This window comes from Lissotriton helveticus, chromosome 10 (assembly GCF_964261635.1).
Source record: "Lissotriton helveticus chromosome 10, aLisHel1.1, whole genome shotgun sequence".
NCBI classification, from domain to species: domain Eukaryota; kingdom Metazoa; phylum Chordata; class Amphibia; order Caudata; family Salamandridae; genus Lissotriton; species Lissotriton helveticus.
This window is the reverse complement of record NC_136071.1, coordinates 964,945,120-964,970,540: the sequence shown is the minus strand read 5'-3', so window position 1 is coordinate 964,970,540 and position 25,421 is coordinate 964,945,120.

The window sequence follows — 25,421 nt, the reverse complement described above, 5'->3', positions numbered from 1 at the left end:
GCTTCAGAGTGAATTGGGAATGTTCACTGCGGGACAACTTAAACCCACAATGTATCAGCCAGGCGCAGGCCAACTGAGTAAAATATGCATATAGAACTGTAATAAGGCTGGCCTGCAAAATATTAGGAAGCCAATGGCCACGCATGGCTCCCCCTCGGCTAATTTGCGGGGAACAGATTGTAATAGCTGAGGCTTTCCGCTGATTATCTTATCCAGGATCAATATTGCTAAAATCCAACCAGAAGCTAAACAAAGTCAGTTTCCCTTCATTGCACTGGGCCTTCTTCTGAGTAACAGATGGCTGGATGGGAATGGCTGCCTCGCAAGCGCTGTCCGTACTTGGTTAGTTAACTAGTTGGTGTTTGTGAACTATACAGATGGAGGGAAATTAATGTTAGAATTGCAATTTAGTAGCGGACACGAGCAGCATTTTCTCAGTGTCTGTCACGGTACATTCTTGGATTGGATGTGGGACCAGTGAATACAGCGCTGCAGTGTTTCGACACAGCCGTAACCAATGTTGCGGCAAATGGAGGTGAATTGAGGTTCTCGCCTTCTCTTCTTTTGGCGGGTGTGGGTGTGCACTGAAAGTGACCAGCGTTGATATACCCTTTCACTTGTGTTTAACAGAGGGCTTTGGTGAATTTCAGTATCTGTGGATGTGAGCACCGGCTGTGTTGCTGGGTTTCTCTGTTCCTGGGTGATTTATGACCGAGGTGCACATTTCGGGGCTGTAAAATATGCACACAGGACGCTAATTGCCGCAATCGCTCTTAAAGTGTTGTTAGTGGGGTTTACAGTGAGTGCTCCCTGCTATTTTAAGGCATTATGCGATCCCGCTTGCGGGGGTAACCAGAGCTCGCCCCGGATACTAGGCATTCAGTTCTCGGTGGTGGAAGTTTGGGTCGGCCAGGCAGCTGTGGAAAAGGTTGAAATGTTTTTAAGGCTGATGTAAGACACTGCACCCTGTGGCTGGGTCCCGTGACGACAGGATGTTCGTCCGGGCCCTGTTGGGGGGGATGGGTGTGTGTATATCTCCGAGCCTCGTGGCCACGGTTTGTGCCCTGACCCGTGGGGAGCAAGCTGTTTAGTGGGCAGTATGAAAGAATTTAGTGGGCAGGCGAATGGTAATATGAGTGTGGGTCCACTTGTGCAGGGGCAAGGCATTCGTGCTTGGGACCTGAACGTGCTGGTTATCTTTGTGACCGGCTCTTGAAAAGCAGTGTGTGAATGGGGGGTGTGGACGCAATACCATGGTGCCTGGTTCCGTACACATAGAACCAGGCTGGCCCTTCGAGGCCCTAATGTACATGTGCCCTAGCCGACCATGGGGTGTATCACTGACATGAGGTAGCATGCGTGGGCCTGTGAGAGCGTGGTGCTTATGTGAGCGTAGGTTTATTTGTGCCTGGACCGTGCCTCAAATGCATGCGCTATTGGTATTGTAAATGACAATGCCATTTATTTATCTGTTTTCAAAACCAACACATAAATAAAAATGTTGTCATTTACAATGCCAATAGCTCCAACTTTTGCAAAGGCGAAACCGTTGCATTGTAAATGCTTGTTTCCTAGATGCCTTTCTCTGTGCTGCCTGCGAGGCAGACACCGCGAGACACATGCGCCTAACACATGAATGCTCTGCAAGTGGTTTCCCTAGTAACAATAACCATATGAACTCTCTCAGAAGTTCCTTCATCTGACTTCCAGGTTCTGATTTTTTTAAACACATGGGATAGACTACGAACAGACAGATGCAAGGCTTCCCATGCTGAAATAAAGGGAATGCTTTTGCAAGATACTTGTTGAACTAGCTTTCAAGAACTTTAACAGATGTTTTCTGACATTCTTAGTTTAAGGGCACATTCTTTACAAATGTTTTGTTATTTGCCTACCACTTTATATTTGTGAAGTGAAGTTAATTTTAAAAACATGTTTTAGAAACCATTGTGATGGAAAACACTTAAGGCCTGATGTACTAATGCCCATTCGAAAACTAGTATGTGCACTATGCAGACTGACTCGTTTGCAATGAATACACCACACTAATTAGTCGCATCGTGAATTGGCAAATTCACAGGGGGGACAAGCTCATCTGCCTAATGAATATTAATTAATAAAGTCCCAAATTACAACCCCTTGTGAATAGCAGTAAATGTAGGCTTGGTGATCTAGAAGGGATAGCAGACCACCATTCTTGTATTTGTTTGTTCCAAAAAAGTGACGCTGCTGCTTAAAAAAAAATCTCGAATCTCGAATGGGAAGTCATTCAGAGAAGGGGGCATATAGTGGCCCCCTAGACCAATAAGTGCTCCCATGTTGTTTCCCAACATGATTCCCTAAGTGGTAAGCTCTCCCTCTGGGCAAGACATGCGGCTGTGTAGGATGGATTCAAAGGGAGCTACCCCTGTTTGTGGGAAGGCCTGAGAGAATAATATTTGCACCATCAAGGTGTGGAGGACCAAGGCTTGTACTGTGGCCTTTCAGTAGAATGCAATGTTTCCTGAGGAAATGCAAACAGTAAGAGGCGATTTTTGTTTACTGTGGAAGAGTTTTTTCAGTGTTGCATACTCAACACAGAGAAGAGAGGTAAATGGTGGGAATATCTAATAGATATTTAAGAAACAGAACATAGTATGTTTTGATGGATAGAGTTAAGAACTAAACCACTTTTATGGTATTTAATAAATGGACTGAATCTGAGATGCCGAAAGGCCTGACATTATGAGATGTCATTCCGGCATCCATGGATGTCAAGGCACTGTGGATGTATTTCTTCTACTCTCTTTGGAGCAAGTCTCTGATCTTGTTCCCTTGGAATACATATTTTCATCCTTGGGAATTTCTTTACCTTGATGATCCATATCTGCATTAAAAACCCTTGCAATTTGTTGCCCTCACTAGTCTGCTGGTCAGGAAATGTTTTTTTTTAAATTTAATCAGTTCAACCTGTGACTTACAATAGGGGTCTCCAGCTCCGCACCAAATTCTACTTCCCTGTAATAGATACTTGCCATCATTTTAGAATGGAGTATCAATTGAAATCATTTCAATAAACATCATCAATATATTCATTTAGTTCAGTAATTGATGCATCAGATCCATCAAAAGGACCTTCATCCAGGGCAAAATCCTTGCCAATTCAAGCAACTCGAAGGAACTATTCAGCATCATTCAGAAATTCCCGAAATCTCCCAGCAAAGCCTCGGACGTCACATCTTCCCAGGTCCTCTGCAACCAACTCAGATCCTACTTCCATCTCAAGATCAAGAACCCTCTACAAAAACTTCAATAAATAGACAGCAGACTCCGAAGCCACCCCCCACCCCCAGCAATACCAGCTAGCCTACCATATCCGCCTGGACCCCGGTCACCACTGAAGACACCACCACGACCATGAAGAGCATTCACCCAGGAGCTCCAAGGGATCCCTGCCCACCGCACCTCTTCCAGAGAGCCATCACCGCCATAGCACCCAAGCTGCACCATTAATGCCACTTTCCAATCCAGCACATTTTTTAATGAATGGAAACAAGCAGAATTCAAGCCCCTCCTCGAGAAGCCCTCCGCAGACCCAACTGACCTCAAAAACTACAGACCCATCTCTCTCCTCCCCTTCTTGACTAAAGTCACCAAAAAGATCGTCAACAGCCAGCTCACGAACTTCATCAAAGTCAACTCCATCTTTGACTCTTCCCAATCCAGATTCCGCAGGAACTACAGCACAGAGACCGCCCTCCTCTCAGCAACAGATGACATCCACACTCTCCTCGACCAGAGCCACATGGCGGCCCTCATCTTACTTAACCTCTCAGCAGCCTTCAACACTGTCTCCCATCGCACTTTCACCGCCAGACCCCACGATGCTGGCATACAGGGTACTGCCCTCGACTGGATCCAAAGAATCAGACACCCGCCTTTCCTTTTCCCCACAGAGATCAACTGCGGAGTACGCCAAGGATCATCACTCAGCCGCACACTCTTCAACATCTACATGTCCCGCTTCGCCGCCATCGTCATACAGCAAGGACTCAGCATAGTATCCTACGCCGACGACACCCAGCTCATCCTCTCCTTTATGAGACAGCCCGACACCACCAGACTTTGCTTCCAGGAAGGAATGCAAGATGTTTTATCTTGGATGAGCAGCAGCTGTCTGAATTCAACTCATCCTCAGACCCACCCCCTCAGCATGGGTCAACACCTGGTGGCCCCACGGCCCTCAGCAACCTCTCCACTCCCAAGGACCACACCCGGAGTCTCGGAATCATACTCAACTCCTCCCTCACCTGACCCGACAGATAAACATCATCTCCTCCATCTGCTTCAACACCCTCCACATCCTTCGCAAGACCTTCAAGTGGATCCCCCGAATCCAGAAAGACCATTACCCACGCTCTCATACCTAACAGAATGGACTACGGAAACACCCTCTACGCCGGAATCAACAAATCCCTGCTCTGTAAACTCCAGACCATCCAGTACACCGCTGCCAGGCTCGTCCTCAGCATCCCACGACATCAACACATCACCCAGCACCTACGAGACCTCCACTGGCTCCCTGTCGAGAAGAGAGTAACCTTCAAGCTACTCACCCAAGCCTACAAATCCCTCCACAACAATGGACCACAATACCTCAAAGAAAGAGTCTCCTTCCACGCACCCAAGAGAGACCTCTGCTCCGCAGGCCTCGCCCTCGCTGAAACCCGTGCATCCGCAGAGCCAGGATGGGAGGAAGAGCCTACTTCTACATCGTGGCGAAGACCTGGAACGAACTCTTGCTCAACATCAGACATTCCCCACTCTGCACACCTTCAGGAAGAGCCTCAAGACCTGGCTCTTTGGCTGAATTGGAGCTGCACACCCTCCCCCAACTCCCAGTGCCTTGATACTCCCACAAGTGAGTAGTGAGCTTCACAAATCCCTGATTGATTGATGAGAGTTTTAGATTAGTTCGACAACCTTTATTTATCAATACGAGTTTAGTATATTGTTTTGGTCTCTTTATTCCAATTAGTAAATCAGATAAATCTGTTTACAGAAATAGCAAGAAAACCATGGTTAGAGTCAACCAAGAAAATTGGCCACAACACCTTACGAGACACTTTGGATACTGTCCCCAGTGTCTAGCATGGCTTGAATTAATCTTAGTTGGTGATGATTAATCTTGAGTAGTTTTTTCATTCAATGGTTATGTGCTTATAACAGAATTGCTTGACGATGGCTTTTCATGTGGACTATTGCAGGGTTCTCTGAACCTGGAATGCAACAACATATTCCAGGCTGGCTTTCCCTAATTTGCATGGCTGAACGGTTTGAGATGGTAAACTCAGACTACTTATTGCTTCATAATTTTCTTTTTCTTGGCAGCCGGTTCTGGATTAAAAGTACTCATCCATGTGTCAAAGTTGTTGTCTTCTGTGGTACTGATCTGTGTGTCTGTCACAGCATCCAGTGGCGTATCACAGGCCCCCGCAGTGCGTGGGGGCCCCCGAGCTGCAGAGGCCCCCCCAGCAGTGTACTCAGGCCTGAGAGCTCCGGATTAAATTCGGAGTGGGGGGCCTACCATTTACCTTGCAGGGGGGCCCCCTCGACATTTGTTATGCCACTGACAGCATCATGTAGTTTCTTTCTATACTGGTTTGCACCTTCAAGATAACGATGCCACCAGAAGATCCATTTTGCTGGTATCTATCTTATGTTGCTTTTATTTTGTACAGTGCTCCTTCACTACACTTCTAAAAGCTTTCATTTAAGACATTCCACTCAGCAGAATTGAGTAAGTCAAACCTTAAAGGAGAGATTTTAAAAAACATGATGACTTTTTGCTAAGTAACCACTTTTTCAAACATTTACAAAATCGTGACATACGGGCCTCTGTATAACGTGGCAGTGTTGAATCCTGACACATGCCACATACAATTCAATAGAGGCAACCATTTTGTTTAACTTTGAGGAGTCTTAGGCATAAGTACCCATCAGAGGACAGAACATTTGGTATCATTAGTTTAAATGAGAAAACTTCTGTTGTAGTCTACCTCTGATATCAATTAATATAATTGTCAAAAAATAGATATTACATAAAATGAGGGATAAAGAGGAGCACTGGGGTACACTACAGGTGTAAGAGATGCAAGGACAGGGATGGGTAGTTCCAGAGATAACCATAGCAAGGAGACAGGGCAAGGTCAATACCAACCTACTCAAAGTACAACTGTGGTCACAGAACTAGCAAGTGAAGGAGACAGCTGTAAGCGGGGACAAGGAATGAGACAAGGGACAAGCAAGAGAAAGGTTTGATCAAATTAAGGTATGTACAGGTATATGACAAGAAGTATCTTAGAAACTTAGGAAAACTCTTTTGGATTGACACCAGCAGATTGCTTTTAAGAACAGTCATACAGCAAAGTCATAGTTGGGTCTGCTGGTATAGAGATTGTTGTACTCAGTGCAAGGTGGACCAAGACTGACAACAACTCTGAGACAGGTTAGACTCCAAAGGGACTGGGCACAACAACTGAAGTCTTTCCCTTACCTGATCAGAATGGAGACCAAGCCAGAGGTCACATTGTAAATTAATATGGACAGCAACAGACAGCGGAATGAATTTGGAATGGACAGAAAACCAAAGTGGGAATACTGATCAGAATACAGTACAGAAAAGAAAGCAAGAAGACAAGGAGAAAGGCAAGACAACGAGTTATGAACAGGGCGTCAGAAAGCAAGCACAGTAATACTGGGATCAAGAGCAGACTGTACCCAATAGGCAATCAAACAAAGGAAAGAAAAGGAACGGCTGCCAATTCAGCAAGAAGAAAAACACACAAATCAGGATAGAAAGGACAGGCAGAAAGAAGGGTGAGACTATGAAGTAAAGAACACAAAAAACACCATGCTGCACAGGGCAGCCAGAGGAAAGCAGGACTCTACAAAATGCAGTAGCAGGAATCAGGAATCTTTTCAGGGTTTCAAGAATTCTCAGTGCAGGTAGCTTGAGAGAAAAAATAGGAACTCCCAGTAAATGCAATTGGAGCATGAATTTTGAATGCAGAAGCCATGCTTAAATCGCTCGTCTAAGTTCACAGTCACACAGGGTGATTGAAATTCAGAACAGGTGTGAGCTTGGTGCAGCATAGCGCAGATTAGAGCATTAGAGTCCCTCCTCCGGTGTTTCCAAGAAGCAACCAGTGAGCAGAATGATAGTCTTAAGGTGGAGTATGGATCAGATCTAGTTTCTGAACGTGGGGTGACTCATGCAAGGAGGCACATGGGCTTTTGGAAATGGTAAGCCAGCATTCCATTTATAATAAGATTCCCCAAATGGCTAATGTCCATCTCTGATGCTCGAGTAAGGCATCCATGTACCTTAATGCATTAGTGGTTGATAAATAAACCCTGTAATGGAATCTGGAGTGCGTTTGATTTTGGAGAGGGTTTGTTACATCTGTAAATGAACAAAGAAGTGCAGCACAGGTTCCATACAAACGATTATGACAGAAACCGGATCACAAAAGTCTCAAAGTAGCGCCACCGGATGGCAGGATGGAAGAATCTTGACAACAGGAGACTAAAATGCGATTGACTATGTGTTCGCTACATTAAAAATCAGTGGTTCTTTTGGCTAAGTCCTTGAGTCAACTGATATAATTATTGGAGACACCCACCACTTTTATAGACCTATCCAACAGTATTCTTTGGTTGACCATCTCAACGGTTGGTGGGAGGCTGAACAGAGCCTTTAAGACTGCAGATGCAACATAAACCAACTGTAGTAGTTGTTGACCCTTACATCTAGAATAGCTGTGTCTGTTCCACAGCTAGCCTGAAAGGCAGATTGTCTGTCTCCAACCACTGAATGCTCTTCTGGATCAATCAATAAATCAGAGTACTTGTAAAGCATGCTACTTACCCGTGAGGGTCCCAAGGCGCTGAGGGGAGCGGGGGTGCTGCTACTGCTCGAAGAGCCAGGGGTTGAGGAGTCTTCTGAAGGCGAGTAGGTCTTGGGTCTGCCGTATGTGGGGAGGGAGGGTGTACCAGGTCTTGGCGGCGAGGTAGGAGAAGGATCTGCCGCTGGATGTCGTTCATTGGATGCGGGGGACAGCGGCGAGGGCGAGGCTGGTGGAGCGGAGCTGGCGGGTGGGGGTGTGGAAGCTGAGTCTGCTGTTTAGGTAGGCTGGTCCGGTGTTGTGGAGTGCTTTGTGTGCGTGGGTGAGGACCTTGAAGGTGATCCTCTTGTCGACGGGGAGCCAGTGTAGGTCTCTCAGGTGGGGGGTGATGTGGCTGCAGCGGGGGACGTTGACGATCAGTCGGGCGGAGGCGTTTTGGATGTGTTGTAGTCATCGTAGGTGTTTGGCTGGGATTTCTGCGTAGAGTGCGTTGCCGTAGTCCAGTCTGCTGCTGACGAGGGCCTGTGTCAATGTTCTTCTTGTTTTGGACAGGATCCACTTGTAGATCCTGCGGAGCATGCGGAGGGTGTTGTAGCAGGAGGAGGAGACGGCGTTGACCTGCTTAGACATGGAGAGGGAGGAGTCGAGGATGAATCCTAGATTGCGCGCATTGTCGGTGGGTGTTGGTGCTGTTCCCAGTGTGGTCGGCCACCAGGAGTCGTCCCAGGCTTAGGGGGTGGGTCTGAGGATGAGGACCTCCATCTTGTCCAAGTTCAGCTTCAGACGGCTGCTCCTCATCCAGTCGGTGATGGCTTTCATTCCCTCGTGGAGGTTGGTTTTGGCGGTGTTCGGGACCTTGGTGAGGGAGAAGATGAGCTGGGTGTCGTCAGCGTATGAGATGATATTGAGGTCATGTTGGTGGGCCACTTGTGTGAGTGGGCCATGTAGACATTGAACAGCATTGGGCTGAGGGATGAGCCCTAGGGGAAGCCGCAGATGATGTCGGTTGTTCCGGATCAGTAGGGTGGGAGGCGGACGCTCTGGTTTCTGCCGGAGAGGAAGGAGGTGGTCCAGTCAAGAGCCTTCTCTTGGATTCCGGCTTCTAGGAGGCGTGTCTTTAGAGTGCGATGGCAGACCGTGTCACAGGCAGCTGGCAGGTCCAGGAGGATGAGGGCTGATGTTTCGCTGTTGTCTAGTTGGTGCCTGATGTCATCTGTGGCACCGATGAGGGCTGTCTCGGTGCTGTGGTTTCATCTGAATCCGGACTGGGACGGGTCCAAGATGTTGTTGTCCTTTGAGGTGGCGGGCCAGTTGCATGTTGACGATTTTCTCGATGTCCTTTGCCAGGAACGGGAGCATGGAGATGGGCCGGAAGTTCTTGAGGTCCTTGGGGTCCCCTTTGCGCTTCTTGAGGAGGGCGTTGATTTTGGCATGCTTCCAGCTTTCTGAGAATGATGTTGATGAACTTCCGTAGTTGGGGTGCGATGGCTGCGTCTGCTTTGTTGAATACGTGGTGTGGGCACGGGTCAGAAGGAGATCCTGAGAGGATGGAGTTCATGACCTTGCGTGTCTCGTCGTCGTTGACATTGAACCAGGAGGTCAGGCGGTTGGCGCTGGTGGTGTTCACAGGGGAGGTGGAGTCTGGCGTAGTCGGGGCAGTCGTGGTGTTTAAGCTGTTGTTGATGTCAGCGATCTTGCATTGGAAGAAGAAGGCTAGTGAGTTGCACAGTTCTTGTGAGGGCGGGATGTCGTTGGCATTGGCACTGGGGTTGGAGAGTTCCTTTACGATGCTGAAGAGCTCTTTGCTGTCGTGTGCGTTGTTATCCAAGCGGTCTTTGAAGGAGGATCTCTTGGCTAATCTGATGAGATGGTGGTGTTTGCGGGTGGCGTCCTAGTGGGATGCGTGGTTGTCCGGTGTGCGTTTGTGGAACCATGTCTTCTCCAGTTTCCGGCATGCGTGTTTAGAGGTCTGGAGCTCGTCAGTGAACCAGGTGGTTTTCTTGTTGGCGTGGCTGTTGGAGGGTTTCTTTAGCGGGGCGAGGGTGTTGGCGCAGTCGTCGATCCACTGTCTGAGGTTTCGGGCTGCGGCGTCTGGGTTGGTGGGGTCGGTGGGTGTGTTCTTAGCGAGGGAGGTGATCAGCTGGTCTTTGGTGACTTTGCTCCAGCAGCGGCGAGGCAGCTGTTGGGTGCGGTGGTGCGTGGTTGGTTTCTTGAAGGTGAAATGGATGCAGCGGTGGTCGGTCCAGTGGAGTTCGGTGGGGTGGTCGAAGGTGACGTGGAAGCCTGTGGAGAAGACGGGATCCAGCGTGTGGCTGGCGGCATGGGTGGGTGTGGTGATGATTTGTCTGAGGCCCAGGTTGGCGAGGTTGTCGATCAGGGTGGCGGAGTTGGCGTCGTTGTTGTTCTCGAGGTGGAAGTTCAGGTCCCCGAGCAGGATGTAGTCCGTGGAGGCGAGTTCGTGGGTGCTGGCGAGGTCGGTGATGGGGTCGGTGAACTGAGCCCGGGGTCCAGGGGGTCTGTAGATGAGTGTTCCTCTGAGGGTAGTGTTGGGGTCAATGTGGATCCGGAAGTGCAGGTGTTCGTTGGTGTTAAGGGTGTCGTCTGCGTGGGTGTCGACCTTGAGGGTGGACTTGTGGATGATGGCTATTCCTCCTCTGATTCCGATGGCGTGATCCCTGCGGGTGATCTTGTAGCCGTCCGGGATGGCTATGGCGATGTCGGGCGCCGAGGAGTTGTTCCACCAGGTCTCGGTCAGGAAGGCCACATCTGGGGTGGAGGTGTCGAGCAGATCCCAGAGCTTGTGGAGCGGGTGTTGAGGAGTATGCAGCGGAGGTGGTTGGGTCCAGTCCTTGGAGGTTTGGTGGTTCTGTAGCAGGTGAAGCTGCAGGTGTGGCAGGAGAAGGGTCCGTGGGTCTGTTTCGGGACGGCCTGGAAGCAGGTGTGGTTTTGGCCGGCATTGAGTGCGTGGAGGGTGTTGGCATCGTAGTGGTTTCTGGTGTCGTGGCGTTCGTGGGGTCCAGGGGTTCTGGAGCTGGGATACTGTTGTATTCTACATATTAGTTTAATATGTACTCTAGCCCTGCTGCCTCTAGCTTCTCAGCCAGAGTGTGTCTTGGTATTAGAATGTTGGTGGGCCTGTGATGCGTGGAATGCCTGGGTGACTGAGAGGGGTGAATGTGGCAGTTGGAGATGGGCTGAGCAGCTAGGGAGGCTGCTCCTGGTGGTGCTGGTACCACACTAGGCTGGCTGGAGTACAGTGATGTTGTAACTTGATCTGAAGACTGAATAAACAAGTCTTGAATATACAACCTGGCTCCTGGTGTCTTTCCACCTAGGACACAACATCATTTTGGCGACGAGGACAGTCTGAACCCCAGTGACTCTTGGTACAGCAAAGCAACTAAGTAACTAAGAAACTAAACAACTAAGAGAGTAACCTAGAGATCCTACGAGCATCTTCAAGGGAAAAAAGAAGGTATTTCCAGGCAAGCCAGCGCCAGCCCCACCAGTGTCCTTCCTGTGGACAGCCCCAACGAGCAGTGTCACTACCAACTGACACTTCTGCCTGGGAATACAACAGCAACTGTGAGTTGGAGAAGTAGTACAACTACAATCGATTTTGTGTGTTCCAGCCACAGCGGTCAACAGTGAGTTGGTTGAGTAGTTCAACTACAACCTCATCTGGAGTTCCAACCACTTGGTAACGTATAAAAAATTACTGTGAGTTGGATGGGTAGCCTCTCTACAACCAGGTGTTGGTGTACCAGCCACATCACGCTAATGTGAGAAGAGTGCCTTTAAAGTAAAGTGACAGAATAAAGGCCAAGGAACAATTTTATTAAAAAGCGCCAGTTGTTGGTGTTCCAGCCACAGCGCTCTACTGAGCCTACTGTGTCTTTACTCTGTGACACAATTTGTGTAGCCTTAAAGCCTGCAGTGACTACACAATTGGAACTTGTTCCCAAAGGATGTAAGAACATTCAGTGTGATGTGGTTGCACTGATGGAGAAGTTTTGTGCGAGATTGACTGTTGCGGTTATTTTAAGAAGTCATTCATTGCTATCTTTAAAGACATTAGTGGCTGGCGTAAAGAAATTTTCCTCTTTTATCATCAAAGACCATAATGTCATTTATTATGTTACTTGTTTTCCTCTAGTAAACTCAAATGTCTGCGTGCATTTACTGCACAGAAAAGAGTTCAGATCAAATAGGGTGCAGTTGCTGGGGATTTATCCTCATAAAGTGGTCAAAACGTGCGTGTGTTGTGGTTGCACAGTTTGTGAATCTGCTGAAGTTTAATTGACATTTGCTGCATTTTGGAATTGTACAACCTCAGTATCTACTTGCACCGCGCAGTTACGGTGTGACATCCCAGAGATGTGTCCATTGATAGCTAATGCTAAGCTCTATTATGGTTTTTTTTAACAAAAGTGAGTGTCGTGGTTTGTCTACCGAAGTGGAGTTGGCTTGCTCTTGAAAAGTCTTGCGCTAGGTCAGCTGTGTTCGTCTTTGAAACGTTGACTGTTATGAATACGTGCTTGTGAGTTGGCCGTATTGTGAAATGTCATTTCCCGGCCATAATTTATTTTTGACAAGTATGGTGGTAAATCAATATTCATTTCGCATTTTTTTTGTATTTAATTTGGTCACGCTGTCTCTCGCCAGTCCAACCACCTTCCTCTGTGTAAAGTTCAAAATGTCTTCTCATGCCACTCACCTGTGTCCCACATTGCGCGAAGCTTCTGTGGAGTTTTAGTGACATTTCGTCCAGTTTGCTGCTTGTACGCCACCTAAGGATGCTTTGCAGTCTTGACGTGCCGTGAACCATCCGGAAGGACGTGAAATTAATTACGTGCTGCCATCTTGTTTTGGCTACTGTTTTGTTTCATCTTTCAAGGATTTCAGTCACATTTCAGTCAGTCACCTCCATGCGTAGCGCTAAGGTTCTGATTTATTTGCAGTTCTCTTGCAAGGAGGAAGCATGATTTATGATGAGTCTTCACTTCATATCTCCTTCACGTCACTCCGCTGGTTATTTGCTTATGTAAGTGGTGTGTTTAAATACCTATTGTCCCCTGTGAGTTTATTTGGAGGAAGGATCTTGAGCATTTAACAAGATGGAGATGGCATCTTGTTCGTGAGTTTGGCATTTTCAAAGTTTTATCGTCAAGAGGCACAAGATTATGTGGAAGTCTGTGTTTATTTTAGACAGTTTTCAGTATACTGTTATAGGTGTATTTTTCACGAGTGCATAGTAGGTTAATTCTCATCTGATTCTAGTTTACTGTGCAATGTGTATTGGGCTTATATGGGAATGTAATCTCTCATAGGTGTGGAAGTATAATGTCTAGCAATTTGGTTTGTGCTGTTTTGTTTCTCTTTCTTCTACAGGTAAAGTGTTTTCTAACCTCAACTCGGGTAATACATCGTTCACCGGCGTGGTTGTCAGATACTCATAGATATGAGTGTATATCTTTTTCAAGGGGTTTGGTACATGGTTTAGCTCCCATGTTGGATATTCAGTTAGTTCCCATTTTGGATCCTGGTTTACAATTTCAATGGGACAGAGTGTTACTCCTACACTGGGATATGTAACCTCAACGCAGGGGTTGGGACATAGGTTAGTTCCCATAAGTTTGTACCTAGGTTGACTCCTACATGGGGTTGGTTGTGGGATATACTCCCTGTTACAGTTGTGCACAGTACTTTTGTATGTACCTTTATGGTTGGTCATATGGGTGACGACCCATTCATTTTGTTTTCCCTACTCATGGGATTGAGTCGTAGGTTATTTTACCCTTAGCACTATTCTTTGTTTTGCTTTTGGGTCATAGTGAATTACATTACAGTGTATATGATTTATAATGCTATGTATGTATTTATATTAATAGATTCTCTTTTTAAGGGGGTTGGGGGATTTTGCATTTAATTGTATTTATCTTAACCATCTTTCCTTTTCAGAATGTTTTCCTCTTGTGATGTTTTGTTGTCCCCGCTGCATCCAAGAGATTTGAGATTGATACTATTATTGATTTTCTCCTGCATTAATGATTCCATCTTCTTTGATGCTTTGTTCATTCGCTGTTTCTTTGTGTTTTGAAATGTTATTTGAATTGGACACTGTCCTCTAGTTTCCTTTTGTTTTGCTTAAAGAAAAAGGGATAATGTTGTATTCTACATATTAGTTTAATATGTACTCTAGCCCTGCTGCCTCTAGCTGCTCAGCCAGAGTGTGTCTTGGTATTAGAATGTTGGTGTGCCTGTGATGCGTGGAATGCCTGGGTGACTGAGAGGGGTGAATGGGGCAGTTGGAGATGGGCTGAGCAGCTAGGGAGGCTGCTCCTGGTGGGGCTGGTACCACACTAGGCTGGCTGGACTACAGTGATGTTGTAACTTGATCTGAAGACTGAATAAACAAGTCTTGAATATACAACCTGGCTCCTGGTGTCTTTCCACCTAGGACACAACAGATACCTTTTCCAGTATCCTAGCAAGGAAAAGTGCACTATGTATGTATGTATTTGGTATTTGTTAGGCGCGTGTATCACCCGTAGGTCTCGCAGCACCAGCGGAATACTCAGATAACCTGTGAGTGGTCACTCGTTAGAGCTGGAAGAGCCAGGTTTTCAGTAGTTTGCGGAATCTCTTGTGGTTTTGTTCTGCATGAAGATGTAGGGGAAGGGCATTCCAGGTTTTAGGGCCAATTTTGACAAAGCTCTGCCTCCGTTTCTGACTTTGCGCACTTTAGGTATGGCTAGGAGGAGTTTGCTGGACGAGCGAAGGAGTCTGGCTGGTTCGTATCTTATCAGTTTATTGGCTAAATATTTGGGCCCACTGCTGTTTAGAGACTTATGGACCAAGCAGCATATTTTGAAGATAATCCTCTTTTTTATGTATTCAGCACTAGGTTGTTGAATACATGAATATAACCTATACAGTGAGGGTTTCCATCAAGTGCGGTAGAATCAAGCAGTTGATGATATTTTTAATTATGTGGTAAAAGAGGTAGACATCAATTTTATAGAATAATGGAGGATCATAGATCTCCTTGGGGATATCGGCCTCATAGAAGATCTTGGGGCAGGGCTGAAAACCAACCTTATATAGGGTTGATCCCCTTTAAACGATAAAGCTGATTGCCTGCCAGTGCAAGAGGTGCTGAAAGCTGATTCTGCTTCAAATAAGGCTCTTTACAGCCACTTAAAAAAAAATAACGTGTGTGGTAAGGATTTCAGAAGACGGTTCATAGATCTTGGAGAGGCAGTTTTGATGAAGGGCTTCTTTTAGAAAGTAAAATATTTCTTTAACAAGGTTAGCTGTTGCACTCATTTATGTGTGTTATAGACTATTTAGCCAGATAAATGAAAGATGATGTGTGGATAAATATAGTGAATTAACTGTAGTTGCAGTCAGTATCAGGCTTCTGCCACTTTAGCTTCGATAGGCCTCAATTCTGCCTTGAACCACTTCTGAGAGGGTGCTAATCTATTCCTCTGCAGGGAAGGATCTAAGGTGCCATGAAGAGGCTGTAAAGTTGGTTCAATAATTCCAAGGTACCAATCCGTCAGATTGCATTTGAATATTCTCTTTCTTTTTGATTTTATCTGGTGCTTAATTACAGAAAATGAATTTGGTAGGTTATCAGAAGGTGGACAGTCACAAAGGAGCATCTGCAGAATCAGCTCTTGGATAAGAAACTGTTCTGACGATAGCATCCAGTTCAATAGTTAGGCATTGTCATATGAGGCAGAATCGATTGATGCATTAAAACCTAAAACAGACAGTTAGTCAGTAATGAAATAGGTGTAATAGTCATTATTGGCCCATATCTGAACTTCCCCAAAATAATCACTCTGCTAGTATGCTCATAAATAGCATGGTCTAACTCTCTAATGTCATCCTCAAAGCCAACATCACTATCAGATGGGCTATGGAGGGAAACAGCAGTCCAGGAGCAGCTTGCAGCCTCCAAAGTTTTAGGAACTATGACAGAAATTATATCTGACAATTTTCGCTCCACCCTACTTACCTCATGTGTGCACCCATATACAACATCAATATTCAAAGCGTGGCCTAATTGTATTGCCATGTGTGGCACATTTAAATGAATTAACAATATGTAATAGTTATGATCACTAAGAGTTTACACATAGGTCTATTACACTAATTCATAGACTGATGTAATCATGTTCATCACATGTTCCTGTTTAACATTGATTGTTTCCTTTCCCCTGATTTAGAATACTGTAATGTGCATCCATTTTAATTTTTGAGTTAGCTTAGCTTGACCTTAGGATTTAGTTGAACTGTTTGTTTTAACACTGCCAGTATACACTTTTCTCTCCTCTGCAGGTGTTATATTGTGATTCACATTAGCTAGAGGAAAGCTTATTGTTATGCACTAGACTGCTGATAGTGGGGCCTGAGAGAGGAAAGTTGGCAACACGCGGAGCGATGGCAGTGGGAGAAAGCCTGCTGCTCCTGGTGTACCAGGAGGATGCGAATCTCAAGAACAACTGATATATACCTCTTTATGTGAAGACGGGAAGTTAAGGCATAGGTCGACTTCCCTCTAGCACAGTTATGGATTGTTAATCAGTGATAGGAAGAAGATATGGATGTTCTGGCAACTGTTACTTGTACTTCTAATTGGTGTTTCATAGTTAGTTCGGGAGACTTCATCTTGACTCTGAGGGGAACAGATCTCCCTAATGGGTTTCCCGGAGTGTGAAGCTTCATACTGAACACTCTTTTGTTACCATGTTGAAACCTTCCACGCTTTACCCGTTGAACTTGAGAGTCTTCGTCTTATCTTATGGTTAAATTAGAAAGAGAAAGTTTCTTTATGGAACACCTGATCATGACAATCTGCTTCCTTTGCGGCTATTAATATTTTGTATTCACTTTATTACAACTTAACTTATTGGCACATTTTGGCCATCGGACCATATTGTTACACCTTTTAAACCTGTTCCTGTTTTGTATATATACTGGGTGGATTAATGTTTTAAACTAACACTTTATGCTTGAAGTTACAGAATTTTGGTCTTCATTGTGAAGTCATATTGGTTTATGGGAATGGAAAAGAATTTCTGATGTTGGCTCCCTTACAATGCTTTAAATCGACTATCACAGGTCTCTACAACCAATGGGGAAATCTATTTAATGATTTCACAAATAAATTGAGGTTTAGGTATCCACGCCCCATCACTCATGAGAAGGGAAGAAGGTTGTTTGCTTCTAAGATTGGTTGCAGTTCTAATGGATTGATCACTGCTGATCTTGCAGTAATCTTGAAATGCAAACTACAACAAAAAAGGCAGGAGGGTCAAATTACTTACTTCCACGGCAATGTCATAATCCAGCAACAAAAACCCTCTAACCAAACAGCACCAAAACACATTATATATTTTCTTTTCTTGTGTAAGGCATAAATTGTTAGATAAAAAGGCAATATCAAGGTGTCCAAGATGGCGACGGAGGGAGACGTGTCCTAGTGTCCCTCCGGCGCCGAGCAATCTTTAAGCTTTGTAATAGCACCCTCTCAGGACACCGGCCGCCTCGTCCCGCACGGAACACAACCGGGAAAGTGCCTGGGCCGTCTGGAAGGCTTGGATTGTTACCCGAGCCTTCGGGAAGCGGCGATCGCTGGTGCGGCCTGCCTGGTCTGAATTAGCGGCTCCCGCCGGACCTGCCCACGAGTCACCCGCGCGTTGAGCGCGACCCCAGAGTGGTGGAGAGAGAGCTTGGCGGGTACGATCTCCGTTCCTGCGGGGTACTGTCGGGGGCCCTGCTGGACTAGAGGACTCCATCAGAGTGTGGCGCGGTTGCACCTGGACCGGCGGCGCAGGCTCGAGAGTATCGACGCCGCCCGGGCCTGGTTGCAGGGATAGGGCCTCTGCTTAAATCGAGCCCGGGGCTTTCCGGCCTATGCAGGCCTCCACCGCAGCAGACCCAGAATTGACGCCTGTTGGAGGGCGAGGCGACGGAGGCCACTGCGGCATACCTCCACCACCCTCCGATCCCGGGGCGAACATCGGAGGCACTGCAAACCCGCCCCCCAACCCCGTGAAGCAGAGAAGGAGCGCTGGGGCCACTACAACGACCCGCGAAAGCCGAAGCACAACGACCCAGGTCCGTCCGGCGGAGGAGCGCGGCAGCCCCCGCCTCTCTTGTCGCCCGACATTCCAGCTTCCTGGGGCAGGCGCCTAACATCCAGCACGGTAGGCTAACCCTCACCTGAGGCCCTGCAATAAGCGTACTACGCCGGTGACACAAACTGCAATCAGCGTGGACTCAGGCCTAACGAGGCCTGCGCTGCCACCTGGGTGACCTTGAGGATAGACCTTCAGCCATCGTAGCTGCAGCAATAGCACGCTGGGCCTCTACACAGTGCCTACTAGAGCGGGTGGCTGACTGAGTACTATTGACCACCCGCTCGGAGCGACCCCCCTTACAGGATTTGTTTGGCTCTGCCATCCTGTCATGGACTAAATAATAATAGAGCGGAGTCCCGTGGGGTGCAGTAAGAGGCGAGGATCTGAGTTCCGCGGAACAGACGCTACGCGGCCCAGGCAGCATGGCGAACCACCTAGAGGTCGTGGTAGCCTGATCTACAATCTGGGGAGGCCGATCCTTGGGGTCTGGGCTACGCTGATCCACCAATAATCCAGAGGGCCCAGGGGCAAGTCATGGCGGCCAGACTACGTAGGGACAAACCTAACAAAGAAGGATTGGTCAAGGGAGCGCCATCTTCATCGTCGCCTGGACCCAGCCAGTCGCCCCAGCGGAATGACGATGAGGCCCCAGCCACCAAGGCCTTTATGGTCGAACTCTTTAAGGCCATTAAGGATGACATTTCGGAGCTCCGCTCCCAGTTGGCGTCAGACCTCCGCGAGGTGAGGAGAGACGTAGATGACATAGGGGAACGAGTGGCCACCTTGGAAGAGCACGATCTGGGTTTGGCAGAAGACGTACATCAACTCCAACAGGATGTCCTCCGGCTTACGGAACAGAACCTAGCTCTCCAGGCCCATGCCGAGGACTTAGAGAACCGGTCCCGCCGGAATAACGTCAGGATCCGAGTGGTGCCCTGGGCGGGAGAAGGCAAGGTCCTCAGAGAATATGTGAACGCCCTTTTTAAGTTTATCCTGGCTGAGGAAGATCTCCAGGAGATTCGCATGGACAGGGTCCACCGAGTTGGACTGCCACGGGGCCCGAAGGCACCACCCCCTGACATTCTGGTGTGTGTCCACGACTTCCAATGTAGTGTAGTTCCTATTTTCCCAATAGGCTCTGCGCATTGGAATAGTACCTACAGCAGTAAAGGCCTAGGCCAGACGTTAACTAGGTCTACTACTGTCGATACTAGACTTAATTTTTGGGTTTGCCAGCTAAGCTCAGAGTTCGCTAGAAACTTTCTCGAATGTTCAAGGAAGGATTAACTCCCCTGATTAGACAAGAAGGGATTTAGTTTCTGACAACCATAGAACATGACAACTTTGCTCTCCCCTAATCAAGAGTCAATCTCAAGAGTCGTGTGAGCACAAGGCAATTATTTTACTCAGTCAGTACGTGCATTCTTAGTCTCATCAGAATGTAGAGAAAAGGAAGAGACGGGCGTGTTCAATAAAAAGATGTTATTTATTGATCAGTCTCTTTTCTCGTACAAGAGAAATGGATCGATATTATTGCGATACTTATAGTTAAGTAAAGTGCATACATTAGAAGCAATAGTATAAAATAATACTGTAAAAACATTGATATGGTTTCTGAGCCATATGATGTTTAAAATGATTAAAATATATTTACATACACATATACATTTGACTAAACGTGCTCAACTGGTGTTTCTAAATACGCCTACCCCGTGTACCTGACCTAAGTCTAATGCGTGGGCGGGAATAGAAAGTTACAGTTTAAGTTAAGTTTGTTTTTGCCAAGTGAATAACTAAAGAATTCTCTAGGAGGGGTTATTCAGTTCTGTACCTGGAATTTAGGATGAATGAGGAATGGTATCTCTTTCTCTGCTCTCGATATTCCAGGCTGCCTGCGAGGGCTGCCCGAAAGCGCCGGTGCTGGGTCTCTCGGCTTGAGATAGCAGCGCGTCTTTCAGCGCGTCAGGAAGGCGGGGCTGCGCCAGCGGGGTCTGCTTCTGCTCTCGGCTTCGGCAAGTATGGCTGCTCCGTCTTGTCACCACGCGTGTGTTTTGCATAGGGCAAGATCGGCAATATTTATACCTTAAAGGTGCCGGGATTGACGTAAGGATGGACATAGGTACGTCAATAAAGATGTCATACGACTTGCTCGTTAGCACATTCTTTACTAAAGTTCTCTGTGAAATCAAAACAATGGCCGCACGGATTATCCAGGTTGTCATAGGTTTGATTTGTTATGAGAACGTCGTATGCCTTATCAGGGGCTGGAGGAATATCGCTTGTCTAATTAGATCTCAAGCGTTATGACCTAATCAGATAACACGTTCCTGTGCCGTAGTGTGACTGCGTCAGATAACGGTATCTGCATCATGGGGAATTTCTTGCCTCATGGGCTGACTGTTAGTTAACTAGCTAGGTAGTTTAACCAGAATAGGGTCAGGAATAGGGGGATCGATTCAGAACCTATAGAAATACACGACACCCACTCCACGCTAACTATGGTCATATCTACTAATCTATGCATAGTATAACATAGTACAACATACTATAGAGTATAGTGTATACCTTACCACCCCAAAATACATAAATGCATTTTGAAATTTTCAAATATACTGAAAAATTGCAGTCATATATATCGTATGCACTTAATCTATGAATCAAATGCAAAAGTAAACACGCATTGTTATGCATTATTGTTTGTTGGTATATGAGAAATACACATGAAATGGCTCTTAATATGGCTATACAGAAAAAAAGTCGAAACCATTTCATCACATAAAATATATTGTGAACATACCAGTGGGCAGCTAAAGTCTATATAAAGTCTATAAAGAATCTAAAAAAATAGAAATCTTAGTTCTCTAGGAATAGTTTCTTACTTTAAGCAGAAGATCAGTGTCCCGGGAAAAAATATATAGAAAAATATTTTAGGGGCTTGCTGAAAAAAGTTGCTGTCCGTGAACTGGATTGTAATTGTTCATGTGACTTTATTTTTAAAGTTGAAGGCCGAATTCAGGGAACGCCGCGTGCGAGTTTACTCAAAAGTCTCTATTTCTGTTCCGGAGAGAACATCATATCATTCAGGCTTTCGAAAAAACTGTCAACAGCTTCATGGGAAAGTTCCACTAAGTCGGAAATAGGGGTAACCATGCATTCGTGCGCATGATTGTCTCCATTGACATTCTGATTTGCATTGCTGACAGAAGGTCGTACCTGTTCGATGCTGCTTTCATCTTGAACTTCACTACTCTTCAATCGCAGTGGTGAAGATTCCAGGAATGCCGTCATCAGAATTGGCAGCCTTTGAGGGCAGCACAGTGCGTGAACCTTGGTAGGAACCAACAGTGTATCTGCATCCACTGGCGCATCCGATTGTAGCGTCAGACAGGTGTCTAACACGCATTCTTCTCCGCATAGCAGACACCTTAGTACAGGTAAAACACACCTTTGCCACATTGGTCGAAATGATAGAAACCAAGTCATGTTTAGGTCTCTAAGCCGGGAGAGTCCCAGGATTTTTGATATCCGGTCCCGGTATCCAATGGCTAGGATCGTATCTTCCATTGTCGTGAGATTTTGTTCTGTGACATGGGTTGCCATAACGAAAAATAAGGACCAGGAATAGGATTCCTGCAATTAGTCCTAGGATCAGGGGAAGTCCGCCAAAAATCGAATGGACGAAGTCTGGAAAAATACCCAGTATGGCTTTGAATGGTGTTAATGCCATCGAAAATACTGTCTTAAATACCTTTGAGACCCCTGTGGTATCAGAAATATTTAAGATTTCGCTCAGGATTTCCGCGAAATGTACGGGGGAATTGGTTGATAATAATGTATGTATCTCTGCAGTCGTCCTTGCGACTTGTAGATCATACGTTTCTTTAGATGACGTGAGCCTTGTAGGCGTCTGAAGAAGCACTGTTTTCATTCTGCTTAAAGTGTCTATTCGAATAGAAGTAATTTTCAGACCGGGCCATGCCCTTGCCTCCCTGTCTGGAAAGGAGCTGGGGAACAAAGAACGTCCACAGCACTTGACCTTCGCCGTCGTAGTGACGAGATAAGGAGTCCCGGGCATAAGACTACAGCATCTGCGGTCTACAATAAGAATGTAACTCCCATTATAGAGTCTTTGAAAGAATGGTTCTATTTCAGTTGCAGGTGCGCCTTGCTGGTGACATGAAAGGTTGTATGAATTCCCTTCACAGGCTCCGTGCAAACTAATACCGTTACACAGAAGCGTGCCGCTCAGTGACATAGCACAATTGTTGCCACTAAGAAACACTTTCTGTCCTTTGTTACTGACACATGCATGTGAATAGGGCAGGTTCCAAGTTGTTTTAAGGTACCCTTTTCCCAATTGCTCGTACATGCCAGCCTGTATATATTTTTGGCAGTATTGAAACCTGAAGGTTGAGATTGGAATATTTATGATTCCGTGTATTATCCATTCACTGACAGGTCGTTCTGACATTGTCATTGGTAATCTTTCTAGTTTTTCAATGCTCAAGATTGTATAATCAGCACCCTTCTGCGCCATACCGATTTGTCTATCAGTAAGGTTAAAGATTTGGAATAGTGACGTTGTGTTGATTAAACGCCAAGGCACATAGCCTGAACGCAGATTTTGTAACGTCCAACCAAGCTGTACAATAGAACGCAATTGTGACTGACCATGTTGTAATAATAGTAAGTCTTGCGATAATATATCGATTGCTGAAGACACAATGCTGTCCAATGAAAAAATTCTGGAGGACAGAGTCATTAACCCATTGTCCACTACAGAAAGTGATTTTTCCAAATTAATACGGTCAATTTCCCGTATTCTTTCTGCTGTCTCAATTTGAGTAACCTTCCAGGCCTCATTGTATGCTGCATATACAGAGGCTGCTATGAAACGCTTATGACGCTGTTTGCGTGGTCCCAGTATGAAATCACGCAAGTCAGCACCATCAGTAAGTAAAGTTAGGTGTTGCTTAATTTCAGGCAGTGTGGAATACTGTAGCCATTGGAGGCATAATTTGCCCACACTGTAGGTTGTTATTATCCCTGGGTGATGTCTTTGAGGATATCTAGGGTCTGGCCTGTTCATTTTGAAACCCTGTGTTTTATTCAGGAATCTATCTTGACAGTTATTTGTATCTGTGGGCCAGATCAACCATTGTTTCCAATCAGGATGTGTTCTGTTTTGGTTAAGTATATGGTTTATGTCTATTTCTTCATCTGTATCAGAGTTATTGCTAAACATTGTTGGCTTTGGAATAGACAGGTTATTTAAATCTTTGATTTTTGCTAGGCCAAGACAGGTGGTTTGTTGGACGGTGTCATTTAAAAATATCATTTGTTCTGGGATCATGCAGGCTCTAAACAAAGCTTCTAAACCCTGTACTTGCCATTCTTTTGTACCCCAAACACTTTTCAAATCAACATGTTTGTCCCAATAATCAAATCCAAAAGTATTCATTTTTTCAAAGAAAGAATCTGAATATATCAATTTTGTGTTGGTTATCATGGTTTTCATCCCTGTCTTGTTTGACAATTTGTAATAAAATGTTTCAGCATTAGTTATGTTAAAACCTGAAAAATATGAATATTTGTCATATACGGTTCTAGAGCTCCCTTTTGGAGGTGTAGCACAATGTTCCCATTGATTATAACTTAAAACATTTCTAGGTTGTGCAGATTTATGCAAGAAATGGTTACCATAGTGGTTATAGCAATACATACTATCATAATTTGTAGAACCCTGCAAATAATCATGTTTTGTAAATTTAGCAGACATTACTAAGTCAGACATCATATTGTTAATACTTTCAAAGTCCCAATCATCAGCAAATGAGTTTGGTTTTGCAAAGTCACTCAAAGAGATCTTGATTTGGTGTGGATATTTCAGGATCTCGACCGGACCATAAATTTCATAGTCAGTGTTGTCCCAGGCTACCCCACCAGGTATTGGAATTGCTGTGAAGTTGGCTGAAGAAAGTTCTGAAGAAAGTTCTCGTTTCTCGACGTGTGAAGATGTGTGTGGTTTGAGGACCAAGTTGATGTTCTGACTTGCTGTGTCCATTTTAGCATATTTTCCCTCAATGAAGCGTCCCAAGGTAAATACCATGATGAGCCAAAGTATGAGGATAAATGCACCAAAACCCACCCAAAATTCAATCCATGGAGAAATCAGATATGTTTCTTTTAGTTGTTTCAAAAGCTCCTTTGCTTTGTCTTTAAAGGATTTTGATGATGGCTGTGTCTTTTGTTCGCTGAAGCCTTCAGAGGAATCATCGAAGTTGATGAAGTAACCGGATGCAGTTCTGTCAATTGTTCCAATTGGTTCAGGATTTTTGTTTCTTGCATTTTCACTTGGTACTTCTGTATAGATTGGTGTGTCTCTACTAAATGTCTTTATTTGGGTTTTCAGAGGTCTAAGTTCTATTGCATTGTTGCATAGTCCTTGTTGTTCTTCTGTAGGCGTTTCGAATGTGATGAGCCTCTTTGTTAGGACCTCTGTACTGGTAGCAAACCTTGGTGTTCTGCTACTTATTGGGAGTCCACTTGGCCTACTGTTTGTTATCGGCCACATGTTGTGGTTTTACCAGGTCGATGGATACAACTCGGTTCTCCTTTTTTCCAGCAAGTGGCGGTAGTACAACTGATCTTGTCCCGTTGACAGACAAGACAGGAACTGCTTTTCTGTAAGAAGGCCCAAATTCCTTCTTTACCGCGATCTTTTCCCTGACTAGATCCCCGACTTTTGGAATCCAGACAGGTCTTGCTGGGACAGGTGGTGAATCTTCAGTGGTTGTTGGCTGTTGTTTCAACTGTATGTTGCTCAGGTCTTTTCTTGTTTTGTTTAAGTCCTGCAAAATAGCCAAACGGTCTTTGACATCAAAGGTTTTTTCTGTTACCACTGAAGTCTGACTATCAAGGTCAGAGATCAACATCCTAGTTCCGAATAATAATTCGTACGGACTGAATCCCTTCAGAGAATTTCTTGGCAAGTTATTTAGACTACGTTGGACACTTATTAGATGTTTGACCCACCCAGCTCCCGAACCTAATATCCTTTCTATTATAGATTGCTTTCCGTCTTGGTTTTTTCTTTACACCATCCCATACCCTCAGGAAGGAAGTGAGAAGATTCCCGCTGGGCTGTGCTCATTTGGCCATTCCTTCCCCCCCCAGGCTGGATTGCCTGAGAAAAAGAAAAATTGGTCGAACGTAGCATGCTCTTAGCGTATATGCCATTTAGACTCGCAAATCTTGTATAACAGTCCGGACGTCAGCCGAGTGCTGTGGATCTACATTATAAGTGGAACTAGCCTGTGTATGTTAATCGCAAGCCATTCTTTTTGCTGGTAATATTATCTGCCTTGATACGACGAGG